The following is a 16,388-nucleotide window of genomic DNA, read 5'->3' on the forward strand; positions in this document are numbered from 1 at the left end:
ACTCTCAGAAGAGACATGGAAAGCCGCCAGAAAACAAAAGCCCCCAAAACTGGTTTTCACTGAGCCCATTCCGCCTCCCCCAACAAGAAGTAGGGCAATTCTGCCCGAAAAGGGTTGCCTGAGAAACAGGGCAGCAGGCCCCTCCCCCAGAAGACAGGCTGGAAGAACAAGAGGCCCACAACCCTAAGGTCCCTATAAAACAGGTGCATCTTGCTTGGGTTGTGATCAATAATTTGGACTCTGTACATTCCTTCAACCACCCCTCAACAGAATCCCCCCACAAAGGAAAGAAGCAGAGACTGTGGCCTCTGCCACAGACCTAATGGATATGGATATAACCAAGATGTTAGAAATAGACTTCAGAGTAACAATTATCAAGGTGATATCTAGGCTTAAGAAAAATATTAACAACAATATAGAATCTCTAAGAGCAGAACTGAGATCTAATCAGGCCAAACTTAAAAATGCTATGAATGAAATGCAGTCTAAACTGGATATTCTGACTGCTGGAGTAAATAAGGCAGAAGAACGAATTAGTGAGTTAGAGGATAAGATGATAGAAAAGAAGGAAACCGAGGCAGCACGGGAAAAACAAAGTAAAAGCCAAGGAATCAAACTGAGAGAAATTAGTGACTCAATGAAACATTCCAGTATCAGAATTATTGGAATGCCTGAGGGGGTAGAGAAAGAGAGAAATCTAGAAGATATATTTGAGCAAATCATAGCTGAGAACTTCCCTAATCTGGGGAAGGAAACAAGCATTTGTGTCCAAGAGACAGAGAGGACCCCTCCCAAGATCAATGAGAAGAGACCAATGCCACAATATATAATAGTACAATTTGCAAATCTTAAATCCAAGGAAACAATCTTGAAAGCAGCAAGGGGGAAGAGATTTCTTAGGTACAGAGGGAGGACCATCAGAATAGCATCAGACCTGTCCACAGAGACCTGGCAAGCCAGAAAGGGCTGGCAAGACATTAATGAGAAGAACATGCAGCCAAGGATATTTTATCCAGCAAGGCTGTCATTCAGAATGGATGGAGAGATAAGGAGCTTCCAAGACCAGCAGAAACTGAAAGAATATGTGACGACCAAGTCAGCCCTTCAAGAAATATTAAGGGGGGTTCTATAAAAGGAGAAAGACCCCAGGAGTGATACAGAACAGAAATTTACAAAGACAATCTATAGAAACAAGGACTTCACAGGCAACATGATGACATTAAAATCATATCTTTCAATAATCACTCTCAACATGAATGGCCTAAATGCTCCCATAAAATGCCACAGGGTTGCAGATTGGATAAAAAGGCATGACCCAACCATATTCTGTCTACAAGAGACACATTTTGAACCTAAAGATACATCCAGACTGAAAGTGAAGGGATGGAGAACCATTTTTCATGCCAACGGATCTCAAAAGAAAGCTGGGGTAGCAATTCTCATATCAGAGAGATTAGATTTTAAGCTAAAGACTGTAGTTAGAGATACAGAAAGACACTATATCATTCTTAAAGGGTCTATCCAACAAAAGGATCTAACAATTATAAATATCTATGCCCCCAACATAGGAGCAGCCAACCACATAAGCCAACTGTTAACCAAAATAAAGAGACATATTGGTAATAATAAGTTAATAGTAGGGGACCTCAACACTCCACTCTCAGCAATAGACAGATCATCTAAGCAGAAAATCAGCAAAGAAACGAGAACTTTGAATGACACACTGGACCAGATGGACCTCATAGATATACACAGAACATTCCACCCTAAAACAACAGAATAGCCAATCTTTTCTAATGCACATGGAACTTTCTCCAGAATAGACCATACCGTGGGTCACAAAACAGGTCTCAACTGATACCAAAAGACTGAGATTATTCCCTGCATATTCTCAGACCACAGTGCTTTGAAACTGGAACTCAATCACAAGAAAAAAATTTGGAAAAAACTCAACACTTGGAAGCTAAGGAACATCCTGCTTAAGAATGTTTGGGTCAACCAGGAAATTAAAGAAGAACTTAAGCAATTTATGGAAACTAATAAGAATGAAAGCACAGCCTCCTTTCCTGATTAAAACTCTTCAGAGTGTAGGGACAGGGGTACATTCCTCAATTTCATAAAAACCATCAATGAAAAACCCACAGTGAATATCATTCTCAATGGGGAAAAGCTGTGAGCCTTTTCCTTAATATCAGGAACATGACAAGGATGCCCACTCTTGCCACTATGGTTTAACATAGTACTAGAAGTCCTAGCATCAGCAATCAGACAACCAAAAGAAATAAAATGTATTCAAATTGGAAAAGAAGAAGTCAAACTTTCTCTCTTTGCAGATGACAAGGTACTTTATGTGGAAAACCCAAAAGACTCCACCCCTAAATTACTAGAACTCATACAGCAACTCAGTAATGTGGCAAGATACAAAATCAATGCACAGAAATCAGTTGCTTTCCTATACACTGACAATGTAACTATAGAAAGAGAAATTAGGGAATTGATTCCATTTACAATAGCACCAAAAACCATAAGATATCTTGTAATAAACCTAACCAAAGAGGTAAAAGCTCTATACTTCTGATATTATCTCCAAATGTCAAAACCTGCTCCTCTTGCAGACTTCCTATCTCAGGTAATGGCAAATCTAATCTTCCAGTTGTTCAGGTTAGAAATCTTGGAGCTATCCGTGGCTTCTCTCTTTCTTTCACATACTGCAGCCAGCCTGTCTCCTATTGACAGATGATTGGATTTATATTCAGTTTTAGATTATGCTGAACAATACTGCTGTGGATATTCTTGTATTTCTACTGTGTCACAGATGTGCAAGTTCCTCTCTTTCTCTCTCTCTGTCTCTCTCTCTCTCTGCCTCTGTCTGTCACACACACACACACACACACACACACACACACACACACACACACACACGATTGTTGGGTCCTACATGTTATACAACTTCAGTTCTACTAGTGTTTCAGTCAGGTCCACTCAGAAGACAACATACCACACAGCAATTTAGACAGGTGATGAGGTTGTGGAATACAGGTGAGGTTCAGTGGGGTTGAGTCCAGAGCCGATGACCAAGAAAGAATTCTTGAGGCATCTTTGGTGCAAAATGGTGGTTTATTAAAGCACAGGGACAGGACCCATGGGCAGAAAGAGCTGCTGCCCCGGGGTTGTGAGGAATGGCCCATTATATACACTCAAGTTGGGAGGGGCTTAGGGATAGCATAAGTCTCTAAGGAATTTTGGAAGCAAGGACCTTGAGGGGGCTAGCTGTTGTTGGGAAAAGGTCATTTATTACTGTCTAATAAAACCTGAGTCATGAGACCCTTCAGATGTATATCGGTGGGCCATATGCTTGGGGGATGATTGCCAATACGTATCTTGGGGGGGGGGTTAGAGATAAAGGAAGTTTCCAAAGGAATTTTTATACGTCAAAGTAGACTTACAGGATCTTGGTGGAGGGGAGGGGGTCAGGCTAGGACTGCCTTTTGCCCTTAGCAAAGTATTAACATTGAGGCAGCTGAATTCCTAAAGGAATGTCACCATGCCTGTTTCAAGGACTTGTCAATGGGCTGTAGGTAGTAAGGACTGTTTCTTTGTCCTTTAGGGCAGCCAGGAGTGCCTGAGAAATGTCACATACATCCCATGGGGGGGCGGTGTTTGCAGGGTGTCAGCTTCTGCTTTGTCCTCAGCTTGCCTTCCGTTCTCTCATCATTTCCCCTCTGAACAATTATGACCCTTAAATCTTTAAGGTTGTTGAAGGTGGAAGTTCTCATCTTCTGTAACTTCTTCCTGCTGAATAAGGGCGTAGAGATGTCCCTACCTATGGGTCAACATTGGTCAGTTGGGGAACATACAGGGGAGTTATGAAAGGGGAGGCAGCTGAATCCAACGTGGACAACATGGATGAACCTCCTTGAGTAGAAGGTATTATCTGTTAGCCGGAAGTTACAGCGGTGAAGGAGTCTTGGCACTAGGCAGGGAGACATCAGATATGACAAAACAAGGTTAATATTATAAGGAGAGATCTGAATAAAAGATCTTTGATAGTTGACCTTTGATAATTTTCCTCCAGTCCAGGAGTTTAAAGCAATCACTAAAGGAAAGAGATAATTTAAAGCACCAATTTGAGCATTCATGTCAGGTAGAAACCCAGAAGTATTTTGTGGTAATCTGGACTGTATACACAGCATTGTTTTTATGCTACCACATATTTCACCTGGTATAGCAGTTAAAAACATCTAACATCACTCTATTCTCTAGAATATCACTTAGGGCTTTGACCATGTATTCAAGAGTTTCCATGTGCCAAACAACATTCTCCAGTCTCAAAGAGGTAACAAAGATAGATGCTAGGTGGTCATACCAGTGAGACACAGAACATGTCCACCATGGTTTTAAATTTGGAAAGTTGGCTGAGTTGGTAATGGTTTTAGTAATGCATCCATGCATCCAGGCAAAACCCAGAGTACAGTGGCTTATCCAGCAAGGAGGAAGCTATAGACACAGGTTAAGTTGCAGAGCCATTGGGTCCCAGCCAGGAGCCAGTCATATAATACTGGGCCTCCTTGAACTGCAGTCAGGATTTCAAGGGCTACTTGGTTTTGGAGGGCCATACATGCAATGATCAGACCCATATTTGATTGGGGAGTTATGGCTTGATAATAATCCCTTTTTTTTTCAAATTGCACCATGAGCATGGAAGACCAGGGAAATATATATGAAGTCAGTATAAACATTTTTAAGGCTTTTGCTAATTGCAAAGCACAGGTGGGCGCTATTAATTCTGTTTTGGGGGCAGACATGTTGCTAACAGGGCTTTGCCCTCAACGGTCCCGAGTCAGACCTGACTATAGCATATCCAGTTTTTCTTACCCCTTTTTTCCATGAAACTATTACCATTGGTGAACCAATTTCCTCTGTATTTTCAACAGAGACATCTTAAATCTGGTTGACTAGAATAAACAAGATCAATAACCTCTAGGGTTATGCTCTATAGAAGTACAATGGTCAGGTCCAGGCTTAAGGGTAGCTGGGTTTAAAGTTTTACAGGTTTTAAGTATTATTTCAGGTGCACCTATAAGCATAGCCTGGTATTTAATAAGTCGGCTTCTCATCACCCATTGGTGGCTTTTGTTCTTGGAACTGATGTGAAGTCATTACAGTAAGGGACTGCCCCACAGTGAGCTTTGAGGCTCCCTTTTACCAGGAGAGCTGTTGTCTGCTCGGCTAAACCCTCTCCTTATGATTGTACATTCAGAGAGGTGGCTTCTAGGATAAATTAACTATGCAAGATGAAAGCATTAAGAAGCCTTCTTTGTTTGAGGTCTAGCCTTAATATCTTAACAAGGAATCACTGGCGCGTGGGGGGAAGACTTGTCAAGAGATAAAGGCATCCCCAAGTCATCATCCAGTCCACTCACAAGGAAAGTGGGGTCATCCATTATCTCCACAAGCCCATAGTTAACCCTATGGAGTGGGGTATGCTCTGGCTTTTAGGGAATGATTTCATCATCCCAGCCACATAGAATTGGTCAAGGTGATAGCCAAGTTATACAATCATTGGGGAATTAATCCCATTTCCCAGTTGTTCAAATAATTAATTATATGCCCATGGGTCCTGTTATTAGTGCCATAGAATAAAAAGCATGAAGATTATCTATACATGAGCTATTGTATAGGAATAGAAAAAGGTATTTCTCTTAAGTTTCCCTTAAGTTGTTTAGCTTAAGCAAACATTTAGAGACAATCAGATCTAGAATTTAACATCCACAAAGGTGGGTTATTTAAACATAATTTTTCTCTCTAAAATAACCCTCATTTTCAGAGATAGCCAAATCAGGACTAATTTGTTTGCAAAACAAGCCAGTTTTAACAAACTTGGCCTAATTATTTACATAAATTCAGCAAGAATAGTGACTGATCGTATAGATCTTTTAGAATCTGCTTTGCTGGAACTTTTATAAGGAATCTCTAGTTGAACTTTTAGTAGCCTCTCCAGGCCAGAAGCCAAGCCAAGTACTTGCCATCAGATATGCCTGTAATTGGGCGGATTCCTCTCCACGAGGTCCCCAAAGTATCCTGAGGTTCCTGCACCTGGTGAGGCTGCTGGGAACTCTGTAAGCAAGGTATCAGGCCATTTCCAGGGGGCTTTATGGCTCCAGGTTTCGTAAAGTCAATCTTAGTTCCTGAAAGCTGTTTGGTCATATCTGAGTCTATGCATGTCTCTCAAACATGACATTCCAGTCAAAGACTTATGGTAAAATAACCAATGTTTCCAATGATGTCCTATTACAAGGACAACAATACTTATTGAACTTATGCAAATGATTATGATTGCCATGGTAGAAACAATACTTGCTGAGACCTTTTTAATTTCAAAGGGTTCAGGTAGAGAGAAAAGTTAAATGCTTTAATTTGCTTTATTCTTATTTCTGTATATCACTGATGTCTTAAGGGAAAGTTTCCTCAATCTGGAAGAGCAAGCATTAGAGAACCAGTAATGTTTTAAGCAAGAGTCACAACACTATAATCTTTTAGTTAATTTAGTCCCATGTTACTAATTCTTGTTTAGTTTGAACACAGCTTTAGTTAATTCTGGAAATTCTTACCCATTTCAGTTTTAAGAGTCTATAAAGATATCAAAAACCTGTATCTGTCCTTAAAGTCCTTTATATGAACTTCCTTGAAGATGAAACTCATTTTGGAAGAGAATAAGAACAATTATAAAAAACAAAAACACAGAATGGACATGGTTAGTAACTGATGAGTTTACAGAATAGCTGGCAAGGCAGTCAGGTTACTTCTGTGACACACAACACTTCGATAGCCAGAAAAGAGTGATGACGACCTTATATTAAAACATTAAAACTTTAGGAATTGCATATTATCTGTAGAATAGTTACAGCATTTACCCAAATGTAACCTAAGGCTTATCACTTGTTTAACAGTGCTTCCAGAGTAACTCAGCAAAGTTACTGGTCTATTGAGTTAAAGAGACTTCATTTACAATTTAAATCTTGGTAAAGTTTGTTAAAACCTTAAAATTATAGCACAAGCCTGAATCGGATTACAGATCACTACGAAACTCTATTTTTATTTAACCAAGGTGACAATATGAGATTTGAAGGCAAATATGTAGGGTTCTATAGTTGTCAGCAAAACTTAGCTTAATACGGAGAAGTTTTAACTAAGTATTTGAAGACCTGTTAATGACAAAACATAGAAACTTTGTTTTCTGGACAAAGAGAAAATTGTTTCCATTTTCTTATCCAGAGCAGATGAACAATTCAAGAAACCTTTGTCTTTCTAAACAGAGAGAAAACAGACATAGATCTTATACCACTGTATCTTAAAAATCCATTCATTTCACACTTAGTCAGTTCTGACCACACCTAAAATTCCTTCTACAACTTTCTTTTGCATTCAGATTCTATCCCATGCCGTCTTTCCATAAAACCATCTTATTTAGGACAAAATTACCTTCTTTTACCTTCAGCAAAAATGCATTCCCATTCCTTACACTTCTTAAGTATCTCTTACTTTTCTACATACAGAGTTGCTTCCCTTATTTCCATCAGCCTTCATTACATTTAGTAGTTTTGCTTTTTTTTTTTTTTTTTTAGAAATCGTAGTCTCCAGTGAAAACTAAGTAGTAACCAACTGTGAACTGTTACGCCAGAATTCCTTAGATGGCAAATTTATGAATCAGTTAAGCACAAAACATGTTAACCACCAGATTTAAATATCCTTAGTTTTTTGCAATAAGTAGTCAAAAGCACAAACCTACATCCAGCACTCAATGCTTCAGCACTGTATCTTATTTTAAAAGGACCTAGATGTCCAATGAATCCCATTTACCACCCAAGCAATAAAGATTCAGGTTACCAAAGACTTTGAAAGCTATTTTAACAATTACTCATGAAAACTTTGATGAGACAGGCAATTAACCATCATTTTAGTCATATTTTTACTAACAACTCACAACGGAGGTAACACAAGTTTGTTTGACCTTCAGTAAACCTCGATAGAATAAAAGTTTTACATTTAGTGCTGATAACTTTAAAGACGGGTCTATCTTAATTAAACCAACAAACTTGACTTAGTTTAAATACTGAATTATGTTCCACCTGTGCCCACCCCATTTTCAGTTTTTACCTGAGACACTGGTGGGGAAATCTGGAGTGGGTAACGTTAGGTCCAGGGGGTGCTCTTCCTCGCTCCTTGATGGTGAGGGGAGGAGGAGCAGCCATGGTGCCTGAGGCACCGAGGATGGTACAGAAACCAGTTGTGCAGGCTGCACCCCAGGTGGTGCAGAAAGAAGGGGGAGGGGGAGACAGTAGGGGCAGAGTGCTGCCAGAAGGCAGAGAGAGGGTTTCCGGTTTTAGAGCTCATCAGCTCCAACAGGAGCAGAGGCCACGTTTCCCCGCCAACAAGGGGGAATAGGCAGTCCATGTCGGGCCAGAGAAGACAGGGAATTTCCCCAAAACAAAGGGAGTTTCAGCAGCTGCTTGGGAATATTCCTTAAAGTCCCCGTCCCGAGGGAGACTAACCACAGATGGCTCCAGTTATAGCCATTAACCCAGGAAATGAGTGAGGGAGATGCCCCCACATCTGTTAGAAGGAACAGCGAGAGAAGAGAGTCAGAGTCCCCTTTGCTAGGGATGGCCTGTGTTTCCTCCAGCAACCTGGGTTAACTTGGAGGAGGCCTATTTAGATAATTGTCATCCAATATGTCAGGAGAGTTTACTAGCTGACCCATTTGGGCAAACACATTCTGCAAGAGGCCCTTATGCCGGGGTCCTGGTGTAGAGCAATGAAGGCCTAGGTATGAGCAATGAAGGTACCCTAGGTCCGTTTGCCCTGTTCCTTCTGATAGACCCCACTGCAGCCATGCAGTGTTACAGGAGATCAGTGCTTTCCTAAATTCTGCAATCCGAATTGTTTCCAATGGGTTAGAAGGCACCCCAAGGGAGAGTCCTTGGGAACCGAAGAAGCAGCCTACTGAGGCCACACTCAGAAAAGTAAAGAAGGTCCATTACCAAATCCCCCCCCCCCCCCGACTCCCAGGTGGCGTCCCACGCAGGATATGTCAGAGGTTCCTGTGTGTCAAAAGCGACCAGAGGCGTCCCTCAACAAAAATCACTATTGATCACAATCCTGCCTTCCCATGAAGGCATTCCTGCCATAAAAGGCCCATAAGAAGGATGCCGGTGTCCCTCCCCTACCCCATCGCATCCTAGGCTGCCGATGGGTGCCTGGTGAATGGACTGAAAATACCATGCCTTGAAGGTGGTGCCATGAAGGTCACACCTTATTTTATCTTGCCTTGAAGAACCAGCTGTTTTTAACCCATAGAGAACACTAGAAAAGTTTTACAAGGGAAAATCACTAAATTTTGTAGCCTAAGTAATTAGTAGAGGACATTGACGGAAAACAGTAAAGATAGAAGTCCATCATGGTCTAAGCGACATTCCAACACATGTGGTCCTTACAGCCAACTTCCCTGGGAAACGGTCCCGGTTGGGTTGTAATTCGGTCCGGTACTGGTTTCGGCCGACTCCAGGTGGAGGTCCCGCGGCCAGAAGCGGCTAGACCAGGAATGTGGAGGGGATCGCATTAGATCAATCAGGAGGAAACCTCACACGGAAGTCTTAAGATTGGCAGCTGTGCTAGTCACTTAGGTAGCTGTCCCGTGCCCAAGACAGACAACTTTGTATGAGGACAGCAGTAAAGAGGGGGCCTCAAGTATCTGGGTCTTAGTACCATCCCGGCCAGGGTACTAACTTCCAGCCAAAAGGCAGGCCTTCTCCTCCCCACAGAGTAGCCATGGGCTAGAGAATTACAGCCTAACCTAGCAACATGAAAGTGTTCCAATAAGACCGTACTCCTTGAAGAGCCCCAGAAATGAGAGTAAAGGAAGAGTACAGAAAATACTCACCAAGTTGGCACCGAAGCTCAGAGTCCAGATGTAAAGACTCAAGCCCCACGTTGAGTGCCATATGATGAGGTTGTGGAATACAGGTGAGGTTCAGTGGGGTTGTCCAGAGCCGACGACCAAGAAAGAATTCTTGAGGCGTCTTTGGTGCAAAATGGTGGTTTATTAAAGCACGGGGACAGGACCCATGGGCAGAAAGAGCTGCTGCCCCGGGGTTGTGAGGAATGGCCCATTATATACACTCAAGTTGGGAGGGGGTTAGGGATAGCGTAAGTCTCTAAGGAATTTTGGAAGCAAGGTTTCCAGGACCTTAAGGGGGCTAGCTGTTGTTGGGAAAGGGCCATTTATTACTGTCTAATAAAACCTGAGTCATGAGACCCTTCAGATGTATATCGGTGGGCCATATGCTTGGGGGATGATTGCCAATACGTATCTTGGCGGGGGGGGGGGGGGGGTTAGAGATAAAGGAAGTTTCCAAAGGAATTTTTATACGTTAAAATAGACTTACAGGATCTTGGTGGAGGGGAGGGGGTCAGGCTAGGACTGCCTTTTGCCCTTAGCAAAGTATTAACATCGAGGCAGCTGAGTTCCTAGAGGAATGTCACCATGCCTGTTTCAAGGACTTGTCAAGGGGCTGTAGGTAGTAAGGACTGTTTCTTTGTCCTTTAGGGCAGCCAGGAGTGCCTGAGGAATGTCACATACATCCCATGGGGGGGGGGGGTTGCAGGGTGTCAGCTTCTGCTTTGTCCTCAGCTTGCCTTCCCTTCCCTTATCACAGGCACTGTTAAATACAAAATAGTACTAACTATTTGTAGGGAATTAGCTACTAAATGTCCATAAAAAAGAACTCCAAAGACCCTAGGGCTGAAGGCGATTATCTAAGGAACACACAAATGTGGATCCAAGCTGGGTTTCAAACCTCACTGGAGAGTGTGGGATTGCAGCTCCTCTGCGTGGTGAGGAATTTCTCTGCGTTGCCTGATACAGAGCTCTTCCACAGTTAGGAGGATAAGACTGATTAGCAGGGACTTGCTGCCTGGGACAGGAAACCCCCACTGGGATGCTGACAAACCTGAGGTGAGTCCTACTGGGAGTCAATCTGGGGAGAATTGATGTTTTTGCAATATTGAGTCTTTTAACTAAAAACATGGTCTACCTCTTCTTTTAGGTCTTCTTAATGTCTTTCTTAACGTCTCTCAATACATTTTTATAATTTCTCCTAAAATATTTATACTTGTAAAAGTTTATATTGAGAAAAATATCAAAAACATAAGAAAATAGGAGATTAAGTTGATGAACTCCCATTTACTCATATGTTATGGGTAACGATAACATTATATAAGTAACTATAAAATACTAAATAAATGCCTTTTATTTAGTGTGTTTTATGTACCAGAAATTAACTATCCTTTCACTGGCCATTGTTACTTTGCATATACCCACTTTTCTTACCCTCCCCACCCCATAACAGCAAGGACTCTTTAAAAGAATAACATAAAAACAGTGCTGTTATTACAACTGAACCATTAACAGTAATTCTCTAATACTATCAAAATACAGTCAATACTTAAACATCTCTCATTATTCATACATATTTTTAAATTTTTTTTTTGAGAGGGAATATGAGCAGGGGAGGGGCAGAGGAGAGGGAGAGGAGAGAAAGAATCTTAAGCAGACTCCATAAAGCCTGACACGGGGCTCAAACTCACAACCCTGAGATCATGACCTGAGCTGAAATCAAGAGCTGGACACTTAACTGACTGAGCCACCCAGATGTCCTGTTCATACATATTTTTATGTTGACCTTTGAATCAGGATTTTTCTTAAAGACCTACACATTGCATTAAGTTGATGTATCTCTTAAAGTTTCCCTCTCTCACTCTTTTAAAAAAAATTCTTTTACTAAAATTTGTTTGTTAAAGAAATTAAGTTGTTTATCTTGTAGAGTTTTCCACATTTTGAATTTTGCTGATCACATCTCTAAACATGTTCCTCTGTCTCCTTTATTTCTTCTAAACTATTAGATCTAGAGCAAGGACAGCAAACTTTTCCTTAAGGGGCCAGATAGTAAAGATTTTAGGCTCAGTGGACCCTATGGTCTCTGTTGCAAAGACCCTGGCCATGGTAATGCAAAAGCAGTCACAGGTACTTAGTCATACATACAATACGAATGGATGGACCTCGAGGGCATTATGCTAAATGAAATAAGTTAGACAAAGAAAGACAAATACTGTAAGATCTCTCTTATATGTGGGATATAAATATGTATATTTATAACCTCCCAAAAGTAGGAGTTGAGGGATGGAAGAAATGGGTTAAATGTTTTTGTTTTTGTATAGTTTGAATAAATTAAATCTTTTTTAAAAGAAAGTAAGAAAGGGGTTGAGGAGAGAGATGTGCAAGAGAATCAGGAATTATGTGTGATTAAAATGTTCCAATCTTCTACAAACATAGTGATGCAAAGGGGCGCCTGCACCCCAATGTTATAGCAGCAATGTCCACAACAGCCAAACTGTGGAAAGAGCTGAGATGTCCATCAACAGATGAATAGATAAAGAAGATGTGGTATATATGCACATACAATGGAATACTACTCAGCCATCAGAAAAGATGAATACTTAGCATTTACATTGACATGGGTGGAACTGGAGGGTATTATGCCGAGCAAAATATGTTGGCTAATTAAATTTAAATTTAAAAAGTTCCCATCTTCTCCAGCCTTCAGAAATTAGTAATGCCCAAATAACAATAGTCTAAATCTCTATTCTACTGCCATCAAGAAGTTCAGTATTTTATTAAGTTTTCCCTCTCAAGTAATTCTTGGGAACCCCTAAAGAAACTGTTCCCCAAGTTCTCCCCGTCTAGCCAGGCAATTTTATATTCTCTGGCTCTGGAACAATACCCCTCTTCTGCTGGTCACTCCTTGCCATCTTGTTGCTTCTCTAGGCTGCTGTCTCTCTGTTCCTTCCCAAAGGCAAATGAAAACATTGAGATATAAAACAGCTTAAATTACATTTAGGGGGGGAAATTAATGTTGCCGGTCACTAATTTGCTACTTATATTCTAATTTTTATTCCAAAACAGAATATTTAACATCTCAGTCTGAAGCATTTGCATATACACATATATACACATATATACGAATAAAATGGGACTCAGGGAGTGGTAGATGCATTAGCATTACCAAAGGTTCATCAAAATGTTGCTTCCAGAGTTAAAGGACAGTCTGCACCCTAAAAATACAACCTTCAAAATGACAGTTCATTGTACCCCTCCAAATGACAGTTTTCCAACTCAAAAAAATGTAAGATCTTGTGTCCACCAGCTATAGAGGTGGCAATGTAAACTTTGTAAATCAAAAAGAAATTCTGTAACAAGTGATGTGATCTCTGGATTTTGCTTACATAAACAGAAACAGTTATAATGTGCATGGCCAAGCTAGAGCCAAATATACACTGAAAGAGCAGTCTAAATGTCCTTGGTTGAGAAACTCTGGGATAATCCGATGAATGAAACTTCATATCTTTTTTTTTTTAAGATTTTATTTATTTATTTGTCAGAGAGAGAGAGCACAAGCAGGGGGAGTGGCCAACAGAGCAGGCAGAGGGAGAAGCAGGCGCCCTGCTGAGCAAGGAGCCCAACGCAGGACTCGATCCCAGGACCCTGGGATTATGACCTGAGCTAAAGGCAGCCGCTTAACCGATTGAGCCACCCAAACATCCCTGAAACTTCCTATCTTGATTTAAATGTCCATACTACCCAAAGCAATCTATAGATTCAATGCAATCCTTATCAAAATTCCAACAGCATTTTTCACAGAACTAGAACAAATAAAACTAAAATTTGTATGGAATCACAAAAGACCCTGAGTAGCCAAAGCAATCTTGAGAGAGAAGAACAAAGCTGAAAGTATTACAATTCCGGATTTCAAACTATACTACAAAGCTGTAGTAAAACATTATGGTACTAGCACAAAAATAGACACATAGATCAACAGAAGAGAATAGAGAGCCCAGAACTAAACCCATGTTTATATGGTCAATTAGTCTATGACAAAAGAGACGAGAATATACAATGGTGAAAAGACAGTTTCTTCAACAAATGGCGTTGGTAAAACTGAACAGCTACATGCAAAAGAATGAAACTGGACCACTTTATTACACCACATACAAAAGTACACTCCAAATGAATTAAAGACCTAAATATGAGACCTGAGACCATAAAACTCTGAGAAAAAAACATAAGGAGTAATCGCTGGATGGTGACCTTAACAACATTTTTCTGGATATGTTTCCTCCCACAGGGAAATAAAAGCAAAAACAAACTATTTGGATTACACCAAAATAAAAAGATTTTGCACAGTAAAAGAAACTGTCAATGAAACAAAAAGGCAACCTACTGAATGAGAGAAGATATTTGCAAATGATACATCCAAAAGAGGTTAATATCCAAAATATATAAGGAATTTAACTCAACACAAAAAAACCCAAATAATCCAATTTAAAAATGGGCAGAGGATCTGAATAAACATTTTTTTTCAAGAAAGACATCCAGATGGCCAACAGACAAGGAAAAGATCCTCAACAGCACTAATCATCAGGGAAATGCAAATCAAAGCCACAATGAGATATGAGCTTACAAATGTCAGAACGTCTAAAATCAAAAAGACAAGAACTAACAAGTGTTGGTGAGGATGCAGAGAAAAAGGAACCCTCATGCTCTGTTTTTGGGAATATAAATTGGTGCAGTGGCTATGGGGAAGGCTCTGAGAAGCCATAGAATGCACTGCAACCTCTTCTGCCTTAAGTACAGAAGTAAAGTGTGTTTATGAATTGGCCCTCATGCCCGTTGATCAAGGTTGCCCCATGGACAATTACATCCCTCAATTCCAGGTTTGCCTGTATGTCAGATGACTAGTGAGCTCCTGTGGGTGAAGAGGAGCCCCAGGGAGGAAAGTGAGACATACCAGCTACTGTCAAGTTCAGCCTACATTCCTCTCTAAACTGGGCCATATGTTGACCATATCACTTTCCGCTAGATCTTTATGAGGAGCAGCTACTCGCTTCAAGGGTCAATTGCTCATAAAGCTATGAGCTGCCTGAAGAAAGCACAAATAGTACGGAGAGTAAACTATAATTAGACCAAATGAGATGGCCTTTGCTGATAGCAGCTTCCCATTCTTTCCCTTTTTTTCAGGCCAGCCTATATTTAATATGCTTTGTGCATTGGAAGGTGCATTATGTGCTTTACAAGGATTACTTGTCTTGTTCAGTCCTCATGAGGTGAGCGTTATTACTCTTCCCGTTGAAGGGTTGGTTGGCAAAAGCAGGTGTTGTTGATCAGCTATCTCAGTGCATCTTCATGTGCTGCCAAAAGAGTAAAAGGCTTAAATGTTTGATAAACATGAAGACAAGTAACTATTTTTGCTAAGGTTTGGTAAAAGGCCAGTCCACCCCTCCCCAGCACTCTTTTCCATGACTCTGGTTCATTATCTTTTGAGTATATTATTCACTGGTTTATCTATTTGCTTATTGTTGGTCTCTTGCCACTAAAATGTTAGCTCCATTGGCTTGAGACTTTATCTGTTTTGTGAGAACAGTGCCTGGAAATAGTAGTTAGTCAATAAATATTTACCATTGAATGAAAAAGGAGAAAATGAGCTTTCACAGGTGTGGGTGGTGCCATGAAGTTTATCATGTTTAAGAACTTTTTGAGGAAGAAATGATATATCCTTGTACAGGTAAGGTGCAAATTGCAGTCTCAGGGAGCAGGTATAGATCTCAACTGGAAGCTCGTGAAATGAGGAAATGCAAAAAAGAGAATGAAAAGGAAAAGATTGAAAGGGATTCATTAACAATCTCCCCAATATCAAATGTTTATTTAGGTGTTTTATCTATTCCAGTACATAATAGAGGACACAACAGTTGTGTACAATGTGATAAAAATATATAGGAGAGAGCAAAGGGGAATCAGAAGCTGGGGAAATTTAGAAGAAACAGGCCTGAAGAAGGATCTCTATAGAATATTTGTAAGGGCCTGGACTTCTCTCCAAAGCTTTCATGTGAGTGATCTGTGGTATATGTTAGGGAAAAGGATTATAGGAAGTTTCGCACTAGAGAGAGATGAAGGGAATTTGACATTGCGGCCAAATTTTAAGAGGCAAAGATGGCAAAGCTAATGTTTTCTGTGGATGTAGTTCATCCAGAAACGGAGAGCAAGCTTTCCTAAAGAAAAAACACAACAAAGAAACAATAATGTAAACATTAGCTCCCTGAGGGTGAACTTCCTGGAAGTGGTAAGGTCTAGAATATCTAAGAGAAAAAAGGAACAAAACAAATTCCCTTGGGCTTGGGGAATGTGGAGGGTGGCGTTGGGTGTTAGGTACTGAGCCAGTAGTTGAAGTGGAGTTCTTTGACCAGTGAATCACTTGCTTTCTTGGTCAAAGATGAAT

The sequence above is a fragment of the Ursus arctos genome, unplaced genomic scaffold, assembly GCF_023065955.2.
Source record: "Ursus arctos isolate Adak ecotype North America unplaced genomic scaffold, UrsArc2.0 scaffold_33, whole genome shotgun sequence".
NCBI lineage: Eukaryota > Metazoa > Chordata > Mammalia > Carnivora > Ursidae > Ursus > Ursus arctos.